Here is a 15,764-nt window from a genome sequence, read left to right on the forward strand (position 1 = left end):
ATATTATTTGTGCTGTATTTCCTCTGAACTGTCAACTCTTTATAATTTGATTACCTTAATTAGCCTCAACTACTTGTTTGACTATTAATTATAACTTCATTTTTTGAACACATAAACCTGTCTAATAACCTCTGTTATAAAGGTCGAAACAGAATTAATGTTGGGACAGGACCCAGTTTGCAATAATCTCTTTTACTGAAATTGAGGTGATGGTATCATTACAAAAAATTCTAGGAAGAAAGTGGAATTTGCCATTTCCATTTATATGTTGCCAGTGTCACAAGTAAGTCACAGTCTTTAATGGAAGAACACTTTGAGACAGAGCTTTGATTTCCTTTGTCAGAATATTTTTAGGTAGGTATATTTCTACACATTAACTAGACTGCTAATTCCCTGAAGAATATAAAGATGATGCCCCCCCAAATCAGAATTCCCCACTCCAAGTTTAATTAACTAATCAGCTAAATGTTCGAGCTACACAACGTGTACTTTATTGAATTGCATCCATAAGAGAATAATTTTTTATGGATTTTGAGCTGTAAGCAATCATGAGCTTCAAGGATGGTGACCTAGGTGTAGATTCAATATCTGCACCTTCAAGTTTATTGAAAAAGATAAATGAAAGGCACAAACCTAAGTGTGAGAGACATGCAGTTGTAAGTCACCAGAACTGAAAAAGTCCATGCATTATTTCACTAGCAGTTCCTTTGCCACAAAGATCCAGGTCTTACTACATTTCTCTTAGGGCCAACTTCTCCATTAATCAAAGGTTAAATTCACATGTATTTTATATATTAAAACCTACATTTAGTCTGTCAAGAAAATCTGTGATAGCTGTGACAAAGATGATCAGCATGATAGATAAAGAGACATCCTGTTTCATTTTTCATTTTTTTAAATAATAAAATTTAGCTTGCTTACCCTATTCAGTGCCATTTTGGAGAAAAATCATGAGCACTGAGAATACAGAAACATTTAAGGCAGAACCAACTTTTATTAGTCCTAAGTGTCAAATGAGTTTTTGTTTTTGTTTTTTTGTTTGTTTGTTATAGGACCTTAAAGGACTTTATAGTGCAATTCCCTGAACAAAGCAGGACCATCCCAGAAAAAAAAAACAATGATTACTAACAAGCATAACTGCTGTACAGTTCCTGCACTTTTCTTTGGTTAAAGAACATGTACAACTATTGCTTGGGGCTTTCTTCCTGGCAAGGATGACAAAAACAAACAAACAAACAAAAATCAGAACAGGAATGAAAAGATGAACACACAATTCAAAGTGGGCTTCATTCCCATCTTCCAAAAGCCTGAAGAAAGAGACCCAAAACTTTAAACCCTTGTGAAACACCAGGTGAGGGGGAGGTTCATAAAAAATTTAGGGCAACCTCATTCCAGAGGGCAATTTAGTTTTGCCAAGTTTCTTAGTATTAATATCAGATTCTTTCTTCTTTGTTTTTTATATTTTTTAAATCGAACAACATTTGTTCTTTTTCAATCATCTACCTCTACCTCTATCCATGATTTATTATTTCTCAAAGATCACAGAAAGGCTTTAGGATGACATCTGCAAGCTTCTTCAAGTCTCATAAGTAATCACTAGAGTGCTGGATACATCAACATATTTGCACTAACTACGTATTTCCTAACCACACCATATCTTGTGTACTATTTTGTCAATTGTTCTGTTTAGTTCCATTTGTATATAGTTTCTCTTTAGTGAGAAATGCAAAACAAATTTAGTCTTCAAATTTTCCAAAGAAAGATCTCATCCCTTTCTTTTTATTTCTTTCACTAACAATTGATCCAGACAAAAGTCATTTGTGTTGATTTTAACTTCCCTTTCATGCTTAGGTTCCTTTTATGCTTTGGCCTTGATTAAATGAAGAGGCTTTGGATGAGGAAAGAAATGGAAAAATGAAGATGAGAGGAAGATGTTGTATAATGTATACACAGAGGAAAAAAAATAGTTTCAAAGAATGTAGCCAAAGGGAACAAGCAATAGTTAAGTTTAAATATGAGAGAGAAAATTCAGAGTGAGTTTGATGGAAAAATATTCCTTAGTAGATTGTTTATTAAGATGAGGAAATTAATAGGACAAATTAATACATGCATATGCTGATAGAATGCTGATATGCGGATGAATGCTGTATGTGGTGTATTACATAGAATGAAAACTTGTAAGAAGGAAGGAAAGTAGCTGTGAATATACTTCTGTCTATTTCTTCATATACCATGTGAATGTTGGGCATGTGAAAAAAAAATGAAAATAATTGTAATAGGGTTCGTAAGAAATGTTTATGGCAAAACAAGAGGAGAAAGTGGGGGAAAGTGAATAGCTACTACATGTGTGTGGACTCAATAGCACAAAATACACCAAGATGGTTTGGTCAAATATAGAGAATCAATATGGATAAAATTGCAAAAACAACATATGAAAGAACAATGAAAGGGTTGAGAGGAAAAGGATATATTGTATTTTCTGTGTACTGAAAACTAGCTTGGTATTGAGAAAGATAGTAAGTCAGAAGTTCAAACTAAGGTTGATAGCTCCTGATCAGGCTTCTTAAATAGCCACTATGCATTCTCCTCAGGATATTTCACCCAATTTCCTTTCCATATGTTTTCCTCACTAATTTTCCAATAATTGGCCAGCATTCCTCAACACACTAATTCCTTATTTTGAGATTGCCCCTTTAGCAATTTCATTTCCCCCAAAGATACTTATCTATATTTATGTGATTTTTTTTTTAAAAAAAATAAACAGTATGGGCATCCTTTAATCAATACACATTTCTTGTTTTTGAACTCCTCTGGAATTCTATGTAATTATATCTATATTTGAGCTGAGAACTTAGTTCTGTATTAGCAGACAGCATCTGACTACGGTGAGATCTGACTACAGTTGTAGCATGGAAACATTATCTTAAAATTATATGCAGATATTTATCAGAACTGTGAGTAACATTGCTATTAGTGTTTGGATTTTCTGTTTTGTATAAGTTGGTTTAGTGGATTCTAGTCAAAGTTAGAATTCCTGAATTATTCTACTCAAAGGTCTCTTCTAAAACTTGGTAATTTGCTTTAGCTTCAAATTTCCTGACTTTCATGTTCTTTTTCTTCCCTTCCTAATTCTCCTCCCTTCCCCAACATTGTTCCCACTACATATCTCAGAGGATTTACTGTGTTCTTTTATTTGATATTTTCATCTCACATTTTAATTGTCCTTTTCACCTTTAAAGTTGCTTTATCTGAAAGTGAATTAACTTTCCAATTGATGGGCAAGCTGCCACATTTTTTTTGCCCAGATAGTTTTTTTGTCAATTAGGAGTTATCCTGGGACATTTCATTTCAGCTCTTATTTGCTTCATAGCTTCCCTAGAGCTTCCCATGCTTTCACAGAAAAAAGAATAAAGTCTTACCAAAAGGGCTTAGATGAGAATGGAAAGTGAATTTACCCATTGGAAACAGCAATGACCTCTAGCTGATTCACATATTTTAATAGCATAAGCAGAATGTTGCCCTTCAGTCACTGGTTGAGAATTATGGGAGTAGTATTATGGAACATTCGTGGAGTATGCATCTGGGGAAATAACCATCAGTCTTTCTAATATATGTCAGTTTCTTATGGATTTATTCATAATTCCTTCCTGTTGTATTTTCACTTGCAAATAAAAATCTGAGTGTCTGTCTATCCATCTCTATCTAGCTAGCTATTTAACTATCTAGCTAACTAGCTATCTAGCTATCCTTCACAAAATATAGCTTTTTGTACTTATGCTAGGCTAAAATCTTAGAATCATAGGACTGGAAGGTCCTCTAGTCTAGCCCCCTGCTCAAGGCAGGAGTCGTTATACTATCCTGGACAAATGGTTGTCCAATATTGTCTTGAAAACTTCCAGTGAAGGAGCACCCACAACTCTGGGAGGCAAGCTGTTTCACTGAATAATTGCTCTTACTGCAGGAAATTTCTCCTTATTTCCAGGTTGAATCTCCCTCTGCTGAACTTCCACCCATTGCTTCTTGTCCTAATCCCAGGTCTATGGAGAATAAATTGACACCCTCTTCCCTGTGACAGCCCTTCAAGCATTGGAAGACTGCTATCATGTCCCCTTTGAGTTTTCTCTTCATTAGGCTAAACATACCTAGTTCGTTTAGCCATTCATGGTATGATTTGTCATCTTTCCTTCTCTTTTCTAAACTCTGTCTGGGGCATTACCATATATGTATAAATTTTAATCATAGTGACCAGAACTGGATGCAGTGTTCCAAGCATGGTATCACTAGTGCAGTATATTTTTATTTATTTGTTTGTTTGTCAAGCATGTATGAGAAAACAAGTATAAGTATGAACATAATCTATAAACATATAAGTATAAACAGGTATAAGTATATACATAATACATGAGTACAAATAAATGGATAAATGGGAACAGTAGGGCAGAGACGGTAGGCACACTGGTGCATTTATGCATGCCCCCTTACAGATCTCTTAGGAATGAATGAGGTCCATGGTAGACAGCTTAAGGTTAAAGTTTTGGGGGTTTGAGGATATAACAGAGTCATGTAGTAAGTTCCAGGCAGGAACTTTATCTAGTAGTCAGGATCGCTGCAGTTCATCACAGCAGCGAGAAGAGCTGGAAGCCCCTCAAAGGTTACATTCAAACTTCTCCTCCACACAAAGCGAAGCATCAGTCTCAGGAGAAGAGGATCAAAGGGAAACAGACCTCTCAGAGGATGAAGGGAGGAATCCCGAACCCTCAGCCTTAAGCAAAACTATCACTCCCTGCGATCTTGATGCTATCTTTCTGTTGATGCAGCATAGAACTTTTTTTGGCAGCTGCAGCACACTGCTGACTCATACTTAAGTGGTAATTTAGTTCCTATTTTCCCCTCAAATGTACCATGTTTGGTACGGGCATATTTAAATATCTCTCATTCGCATGTATTTTGTATAAAAACTATATCTTGAGATTTACAGAAGTGCAAAACCCAAAAGATAATTGCATTTTGATCAATGCATTGGTGCAGATTTACTTTAAAATACTGACTGAATTTAACAAGACATCCTATTACAACTGGCACACAGTGAACATGGCTGAATCTGATGCAAGTCATAACATTTAACTCTTCCTTAAATAAAGCTTGCATATATTGATAGGTGGTTACTTCTATTGCTTCTTTGTTCACCTTTGCCAATGGTTTGAAGATTCATGAAATCAAGAAATGTTTATCTCTAGCAGCATCCATTTGCATAACAAATAAACATCTAAAATATTTTGTTTCAGATCTGCTGCTTTAAGAAGGTATCTTAAAGATGTGAAAGTGTATGGGGTCAGAATAGAGCAATGATAGAAATGTTGGACTAGGGCTGAGAAAACTGGTCCAAATTCAATAATAGAAACAGTGAATCAATTTGGTTTGATCATTATTTCTCAGTTTAGTTTATCTCATATGATTATTATTACAATAAAATTGAAGGAAGAGATATTATAATTTCTAGAAGAAAATGTAGGATATATATCTAAGAAATAAACATATTCCAGAAGTTTTATCTACAAAATACAATGCAAATTAATCACTATGGGCTTTCAAAGATTCCACCTGCTGATGCATTATACCTGTACCAAGTAGGCTCACACTTATAATTTTTCAGCATCATTTGAAATACAAATTTGTCTGCAGAATATAGATTTTTCAGTACTATTTACTGAAAAAAGGCAGTACCATGCCTTTTCAGCAGGAAATTAGACAAAAACATCAACCGTTAGACATCTATGGGCTTTTTTATATAATTGAGATTATATTCCAATTCTTAAGGAAGAATTAATGTTATGACATGCATCAGATTCAGCTATGTTCACTCTCTATTTGCAAGTGTTGAAGAGAACATTAGGGGCTCCCAATTCCAAATTCAAGAAACATTAAATGGCTTTTAAGGCAAAGTATATTGCCTTTCCTTGAAAGTGCACATGTCATTATTGATGCACTAAGAGATAAGAACAATGTTTCAGCAATGTTAGATTCAAACCTTTGCTCATCTATCCAGAAACATAATATGAAAAAATTGTATGTTTTAAAACTTTTCCTCTGATACATTTTAGAATGAAGGGCTAATGACTCATAAAAATAAATGTTATTACTTGGGTATAGTAGCTATATTTGCTATAAGGGTTTCTTTTAAGCATAAAAGAGTAATACACTATTTATTCTCCTGATCACCACTGAAACATTTCATTAAACTAGCTGAAGTTCTTTGAACTAATTTTAAATGAGTATTTTTATCTTAGTAAAGTTCATTAAATCTCTTAATGTATCAATAGCAAGTATGGTAAATCAGTCCCAAAATTAATGCAAAAAGCTTTAAATTGTTCGTCTTAAAAATGGTTTAAAATGTGCTAATGCACAATAATGGTATCTGCAATGTATTCTTATTCAGATAAGTGATTTATAAAATTCCAGTACAGAGACCTTTCATTTATTAGAGAAGCATTTGTATTTCACTGATGTTTGCCATTTTGCTTTTTTTGGCTTTTCTGACTTAAAACAAGAAATATTCTATATGTAAATTGTACATATTTCAACACATTTCAGGAGACCATATCTCAGAAATGACACTGTTTAAGTTCGTAAAGAATTAAAATTAGGAAATTAACAGATCCTTTCTTTCTGGAAAATTATGCTTACAGAAAGTTTCCAGTGAGGCCAGAATTTTGGATATTATTTTAATATAATCTGATGAATATTATAAAAATACCTTGCTAGATGAAGCCAAAGATCTATCTGTTCTGTAGTGGCTAGACTAGGATGGAACTTTTATTTATTGTAAGATTTGATTATTTTAATACTACCAACAAAGGAAAGGTAGATTTCCTAAGTCTTTAACACATAATCTGTTGTAGTTGAGCAATGAGAGGCTAGACCAGGGCATCGATGCAACAAGACTTTATTGAAACAATAAAGGACTGAATGTGTTAGCCCTGCCTGGAGCAGGCTCACAGCGATCAGCGGCTGGCCGGACCCTGCAGCTGGCTTTTATAGCCGGCCGTCGAGGAGGCCAGCCAATGAGGGCAGCAAACGCCCCGCAGCATGAACGGACCTGGGTGGGGACTTTGGCAAGTTCCAGGGACATAACATAATCCATAGTATGTTTATTAATGTTCTATGACCTTGAAAGGCACCTTGAGACATAAGTATCAATTCATATGATTTTTTCTCTGACATATAAAGCAACTTGTGGGTGATGATCATTTGAATTGCTTCTTTAGTCTGATTGTCTTTGATTTCTTCTTCTTCAGTTTAAGAGAATGGTTAAAGAACTGAATAAACTAAATGGGCCTGTAAAAATAATTTATTGAATTGTGAAGTCCTTGAGGCTCTCTGAGCTTGGTTGTTTACTGGAAGCTGTTTTGTTACTAAAGATTATATACAGAAACTTAACCTGTTAGTGTTGGGGGGCTATCATGTTTCACCCTCTTTCCTGAGGGTGAACATTCAGCTGGGCAGTGTATTGGATGTTTGTATCCGACATTGGTGGGCAGGGCATGCTATTGTAGGCAATCATGCAGAAAGAATGGCTGCTACACGGTGGAGATTTGTCTACATACAAATTTCTCTCATTTGCATGCTTTCTGAAGCATTTGAGCCCCTATTGAATTATTACTGCATGTCTGATTCAATGTATCCAAAGTTTAAACAGCAACAAGCTGATTCTTCCTATTAATGCAAACAGAATAATAAGAACTGAATTGACATTCACCCACTACTGTTAATTTTTGGCAAGCTAAAATGATATAGCTTACCAGCTTGTAGGAAATAATGTCTTCAAGGAATGCCCATTAAAAATTAAATGATGAAAACTACATATTTCTCATGGTTTCATTTTATAAGGAAAGAGATAAAGGTTCCCTGATGTTGAACTTATGTCCTCCATGGACACTACTACTTTTTCTTGGAAGTGATTGATGATTGCCTTCTTCTAGGATGTTCTTTTACCTCCTTGAGACTTCATGGTGGTCTTTCATCCAATCATTACCAACCAAGTCTCATCCTGTTGAGCTTTTTCAGTATCAAGATAGCACTTGTTATTTTCTTCTAAAAACTTCTAATAAGCTTTTCCTTTACATTTTTCATGTTCTAGTGATAGAATTGCTTTTATAAATATATATATTGCCATTTGCTCCTTCCATTTCTTTGCAGGGATCAAAATTTAAAATAAAAAATTCTGAAACTAAAAATGACCTTCTCAACATTTAACACAATCTTTTTAGCCAGATCATATAAACATTCAGGCTATTTCTTCCCTCACCAAGCCATTGAAAAATCTCAGACAATGAACTCTCTCTGAGCTTTGCTTCACAGAAATAAGGGGATGGACCCATATAAATAAATAGAGTGAATAATATAGGAACAGGGTCTGCTTCTCACCCCTATTTTAAAGCTTCATGCTTCAGTGGTTTTGCAGTTTAGGATGCCACAAATCTGATGCAACTCTGAATGATAAATCAAGTTTCCAAAGGCAACAACATGTAATAAATATCATTGCTAAGTTGATTCTTCTTCTAGAACTCTGTATATTAACTAAATCCTTACAAGAAATTTTGTCAAGATAGTTTTGAATTAAGATTCTCTTTTCTTTAATCTGCAGGTGTGTACATATTTCATAAATAATGAATAGATAATAAATGCCTCAGCACTCACAATATTTTAGTGTTCAGCTCTGTAATCTTTGCACAAGCCAACGAAGTCACAATGAAAGCCTGCTTCCACTGCTTTTTTTTTTTAAATATCACCCAAAGTAAAATAAACTTCAAGATAGTGAGTCTTAAAATATTTAATGTTTCAATGGAATGGTCTTCAGATTATAAAATATCACTCACTAAAAATGTCTTTTCACCAAAGTACTTTTCTGAAACAAGAAAAAAATATTTTTGCCTTTATATTCCCAAGACACAGTCCTTTAGAACAACAAAAATATTTCATTTTTTTTTCTTTCATTGTTTTTGTCTTGCCTACCTTTCCTCTTAATTAATTTTATTCTAATATTACCTTGACCAAATCTTGAGATGGAGAGAAAAAATTCCCCATCTTTGTGTTCATCCCTAAGGAACAGTAATTTTGAATATCATCTCTGGCTACTTGTCCAATATGTTGAACAGGTAAAAGAAATTAATAGTACCATATGATTTCAACAGTGGGGGGATAGATAGAGCAGGTATGAGCTCCTTCAAAAAAGTGTGTGCAGATATACTGCAATTACAATAAAAATATTTTAGGTCATTATCTCTTCACTGTTTCACACTAAGATTTTTAAAAGCTGCTTTATAAGGTTCCTTTCTGTTGTGATAGCAACATTTCCATAGTTCTACAATGAAATTAAAATCAAAAATGTATTTGGAAAAAAAGCAAACAATTTAATCTACCAAGTAGAACCTCCGTTTAGTCTATGTGGTAATATTAGAAAGGGGAACATCCACAAAGCTCATCCATCAGCTCCTATCTCCTTACTGTTGCTCTTTCCTGTGGAAATTAGGATTACATTATAAACTGCATATTCAAATAAAACTGTGATCTCCAAGCAAGCTTATTTGAAAGCAATCACTATCAAAAAGCCACAAGACTTCTTTTGACATCATTTATTTGGAATGAAAGCTTAATATGAAATGTTATTTTGAATGTGTTTGCCATGCTTGCTTTAGTCTCTAGACTGTATCAGAGGTGGTATTCAACCGGTTCGCACCTACTCAGGTGAACCAGTAGTGGTTATTTGGCGTGGGTCGCTGAACCAGTGGCGACCCCTGGCTGGCCATGCCCCCAACCCGATCGTCCAGTCGCTCACTTGCGATTGCTCTCCTAGCTTTCCATTCCCCACATCCTCTTTCTCCCCAGGGGAAAGGAAGGCATGTACACTGCAAGTATCGCTTTCCCCATGTGAGTAAAGTGTCTGGAGTGAGAAAGAGTGCGGTCTGACAGAGGGGGTGGGGGAATCCACTCCAGCCTTGGAGAAATTTAAAGAAGCTGCTTCCAAAATGCTTTTCTGTTAAGTGCTGTGTGTGTGTGTGTGTGTGTGTGTATGAGAGAGAAAGAGAAAGAAGGAAGGAAGGAAGGAAGGAAGGAAGGAAGGAAGGAAGGAAAGAAAGAAAGAAAGAAAGAAAGAAAGAAAGAAAGAAAGAAAGAAAGAAAGAAAGAAAGAAAGAAATAGGAAGAGAGAGAGAGATAAAACTGTGCTATTATTTTTAATTGTTCCATTATTTATCATGTGTTAATATTTTACACTGTCCCTATACCTAGAGTGATTTTTCTGACTTTCTTTTGCCCAGGGTTGCCACATATTTTTCAGGGTTTACATGCATTCAATGTCAATAATCCAAAGTATAAAATACACATGTGTTTAACAAGAGTTGAAAGGGACCTTGGAGGTCTTCTAGTCCAACTCCCAGCTCAGGCAAGAAAACTGAGGATGCCGAACTCTTGAGTAGAGATCCTGGGAAAGGTGTCAGAATAATACTTAGAAGGGACCTTAGGGTGGACCCGATACCATTTCAGAGAAATGGCTGTCTAGTCTTTTCTTAAAAACTTCCAGTGATTGAGCACCCAGAACTTCTGGAGACAGGCAGTTCCACTGGTTAATTGTTCTCACTGTCAGGAAGTTTCTCCTTAGTTTAAGGTTGCTTCTCTCTGTTCAGTTTCCATCCATTGCTTCTTGTTTGCATTCTGCTTCTTTGGAAAATACATTGTCCCCCTTTCTTTCTGACAGCCCCTTAAAAGCCTGTTGCCTGATACCTGGTGACTCTTGGGTAAAGCATGTGAGCCATTTCCTCCTTTCAGTGGTCCATGAAAGTACATCTATAGTATGCAGATAATAAAGTCAAAAAAGGTGAACAACATTTTTACAGAACTATAGATAAGTTGAGACTGGGTGACAAGGAATGGCTGGGAGGGGAGGGGCCAGGTGAGGCACCCCTTGATGTGAGTGACATTGAGTTGGCCACGCCCACCCAGTCACATGACCACCAAGCATACCCACACAATCACATGATCACCAAGCATGCCCACCCAGTCACATGACCACCAAGCCACGCCCACCAAATAAGCCACACCCACAGAACTGGTAATAAAAAATATTTGAATTCCACCACTGGACTGTATATTTTGCAGCAGTTCTTTCAAACCATTTAGCATGGTCCTCTCTACTTTCCCTTCCTTTCTCTAAATGAAATGAAACTTCCAGTTATCAAATGAAATTACCACCTTTTTTTGCAACAACAGTACATTTATATACAAAATACTAGCCCTGACTCATCTTCTTATTCATAATGATCACACCACTCTCACAACATGGATTTCACTGTCAGCATATTAAATCAGGAGCAGCAACCTTTCAATGATTGGAGACCATGCTTTACCATTTCAATTTTTTATTTATTTATTGCCTGAAATTTACAATTGGCAATGGGATCATTTATTTGCTGGTAATAAATGTAACATTGGAATATATAAGAATTAGATTTCTGAAGGGTTAGTTTAGTGACTAGAATGAATTATTTTCCATAAAGTGCTGTGTTTAATAGAAATAAAATGTTACAAAGCATAGTTTTGGCAAAATATGGCAAAAACACCAAAGAACTGTGGGTTGAGAACCATACAAGGCCTGGGGGACAAGATTGTCCATGACCATTCCAGATTTTGACTTTTATTCCATCATGAACTTTTCAGATTGTAACCTGAATCCTCAATTTTGTTCATAAGTCAAATGTTTTCTAGATGCATGATATGTTTCAAATTAATTTTTAAAAAACTATATCTGCAACATTACCATACTGAAACTAGAACACTGCCTCATGGAATATAAGAATTAATGCTGATAGAAACTAAATTGTTCCACATGCAGTTTAGCAAAACTGTGTTCCAGGTACTTCCCCCAGATAATCTCCATTGCATTTCTTCAACCAGTAACTTTCCTGGAGGCAATAGGTGGCCCATTTTTTTTTGCTTCACAGTTTTACTTTCAGTTTCTTCTTCAGTGCTATGTAATATTTACAAAGTTATGCCTCAAGAGACTTAATTGTGAAATGACATTCTATGCTTAACGTACAGACTGTAGCGAAGTATCTGAAAATGGCTGTTTTCCAGGGTTCAGGATCTCTGATAGTGTTCTCCCAACAATTCTTACTATAATCCCATAACAGGATACTCTGATACCTGGTGACTATTATTAACATAAAAGTGCATGATGATAATATCACATCAAGAACAAATTACTTAGGAAGGCAATATTCTACTCAAAATTAATGTTTTATTGGTTATATCAGAACTTTCAGTAATGAACTATGTTCTGAACTACTCCATCCCACATCCCAGCCTTATTCTGGCATCAAAATTTCTAGCATGATCTGTGAAGACAATATGAAAAAATTGGACCAGGGTAATTTTCTGTATTGCCATGGGTTTTCTCTAGTTCTCAAGTATTATGGTTCTTTAGATGCAGTCTAACGAGTGATTGGATCATGTCTTCAGGACAATTCTTAAGTAGTTGAGTGTTTCAAAGGCACAAGATCAGATTGCAAAGCTGATTTAATAAGAGCCAGCACAAGAACAGATAAAAGACTAGCCAGTCAGCAGTTTAAATCTCACATTTATCATCAACTGACTAAATAATTTTAAGAAAAACATTTGCCTTTTAAATCTTCCATTGGCCTAAGTAATAATAATGGTAGGGACCTACTTTACAGTGTTTTGTTAAGATGTACTGTAAAGATACGTCTTCAGAGAAGTAGCATTTTACAAATATTACTTGAAAGGAAGGCTGTGACACAAGAAGATCTCTCTTCCTTTCAGCATACACTGGCAGGGAAATACTAAGGGGGAGGGAATTCAGCCCTGGTCAGCTGCTCCCACACCAACCCCAACAGATCTTTAGATCTGTTCTGACATCTTACGATTACTACAAAATGTGCAGAAGTAATACATATTACCAAATATCTTATTTTCTCAAAAGTAGAGAAACAAACCTCATTTCAAGTAATTTGAAGGTCCTCTCCTGCCAATTTTATTTCTCCTAAGTCTGCCAATATTATCTTTATATCTGTCTTATTTGTCTTTTGCTCCAGCCAGGCATCTTAAGCATCCATCTTTGCCAGTCAGCAAGAACTGATCATTTGTAATGAGTCCATGGGAATAAAGATTTCAGATACTGATGGTGAATGCCACAAGCATCTACTGAAAGCTGGAAGCACTTGTTTGATTTTCTAGTCTGTGCTTTGATGAATAAAGAAAGGAAATGTGTAAAATATTGAAATACTTACAAGGCAATACCATTTGAAAAACTTTCCTCTACCATGAAAAAATTGTTATAGCATGTGATTGAAAGTTAGCATAAAATTCATCAAAATGTGGTGTGAGCACATGTGTGGATTTATATGTGACAAAATAGTAATTGAGATATTTAACAGAATGGGTTTTTAACATATTCAGAGATTTCACTGATCACCTCAATCAAGGAATTCTGCAACTACTGTGTGCTTCCTAAATTAAAACAGCTCATAGCTTATGAAAACAGAAGGAATACATTAAAACTGTTAGAATAATTTCCAACAATGTAGATAGAAATAAAGATCTTGACAGCTTTTCTTTATAAAATAATAAGTTGACTTTTGCAGGTATTTTTAACAAAATATTGATGACAATGGCTGACCAAATTAAAAAGGAATGAATGGCTTTGAAGAGTGATTGAATTCTACTCTAAAGTAAAAACAACAACTAAAATACAATCAAACTTAAAGATGGAGAACAGCCCCAATGCAAATTCACCCTTTCACATTTGTAAGGATTGGCCTATGCTTATTCCTTCTCCAAGAAAAAAAAAATCCCATGTGTTTGTGCATGGTTAGCTGACCCAGAAACATCAACAACATGCCCAGCTGTGTGGTCAGATTATTTATTTTGGAAACAAAACAAGCAATGGTTGGCATCATTCTAGCCTAATAACATAGAGAAGGCTCTTTAAAGATCCAATCCCATTACAGATATTAAGGATGGTCCAATAATGGTAATATTTAATTATTTACTTATTTAGTCATTCAGTTTTTTTTAAAGCCATGCAACTCATATGAGTGACAGGCAATAACAGATAAAATAAAAACAGTCATATTTGAATGCAATAAATAAATATAAAAATTAAAATACCCAGTAGGTGAATTACCCTGTGGTAAGATAGGCACCCAATACATTTTACAAGTAAATAAATAAAGCAGCACAGACAACAATACTAAACAGTCATGGGACATGTTCTTTCCCACGCTTGGGGCTTGGACAGTGGTGGGATTCAATTTTTTTTACTTCCGGTTCTGTGGGCGTGGCTTGGTGGGCATGGCTTGGCTTGGCTTGGTAGGCGTGGCTTGGTGGGCATGGCAGTGGAAGGATACTGTAAAATCTCCATTCACTCCCCTCTCCTGGGGGAACATTACTGCAAAATCCCAGTCCCGCCCCACCCCATTACCCTGCTTTCCAGCTCCATTCTCCTGTGCAGGGCAACAAAAAAGACCCAGCCAATCAGCTGGGATTCGGGAGGCAGAGAATAGATGGGGCGGGGCCCAGTCAGAGTTGGTATTTGCTGGTTCTCTGAACTACTCAAAATTTCTGCTACCAGTTCTCCAGAACCTGTCAGAACCTGCTGAATACCACCTCTGGGCTTAGAATCAAGTCTAACCCAAATTTTAAAAGAAAGTATGTTATTCTTGAAGAATATTTTCTGGAGGAAAAGTATGTTATTTTGGAGGAAAAGGAAAAAAAATTGGAGCTGAAATATCCCAACTATTAAGTACAAGGAAGATATAAATTTCTTAAACCTATTTTTTTTATCAGATTCTTACATAAGGACATATCTACAGTGCACATTAAGTACACAAAATAGCTTTAATTCAAAAGAAGTGAATGATTTATGTTGTTCAGATAGGCAATTGATGCAGATCTGGGGTCTCCAAAATGCTAGCTTAGCTAAAAATATTCCAGCATATACCTATCTTATCATCCTTCAGTCTCTGAGTCCTATTTGACTTTTGACATTAAAAAGAAAGTTTTACTTGAAAAGCACATGAAACTCAGATGTCACAATGCAAAAGCATTGTGCAAGCATTGCCTATCTTTCCATAAAGCCTGTAATGATGAATGACTGCAATTCTGTGATTTATTTGGAAGCAAGTCCATACGCTCAGGAAAAAAAGAGAAAAAAGGAAAATAGGGGGCATCCTACAGAAAGAGGTATTAGATTAACTGGCAGGTAATATTTTACAAAATTGCCTTTTTGTAACTACTACCTAACTGCCTCCTCTCAAAAAGATGAGCATAATTAATACTTGGATACAAGGCTACCAGGGAATATGGCAGATACAGACTTGATAAGAGGGATTTAATGAAAAGCCACTTCCATTTTTGTAGTCTTGTTTCTACTTGCTATATATATTAGTATTAGATTTGAGGAAAAAAAATCTGTCTATCTGTCTGTCTGTCTGTCTTTCTATCTGTCTGTCTATCTAATTTATATAGCTCTGCATCTCACCAGAATTGACCCTGGTGATGTTCAACAGATTAAAAACCACAATATAAAAACATGCTAATAACATATTAACAGTGCTATAATAAACAGTATATGGAATACATTGGAATAATATTGGATTAAGATTATTATATTGTTGTCTTTCATTTGCCGTTAATTTACACATTAAGTAACAAGAAATGAAACACAGCAATATAACAATCCAACAATATAA

The sequence above is a fragment of the Pseudonaja textilis genome, chromosome 1, assembly GCF_049901715.1.
Source record: "Pseudonaja textilis isolate UNSWEBS1 chromosome 1, rPseTex1.2, whole genome shotgun sequence".
Classification (NCBI taxonomy): domain Eukaryota; kingdom Metazoa; phylum Chordata; class Lepidosauria; order Squamata; family Elapidae; genus Pseudonaja; species Pseudonaja textilis.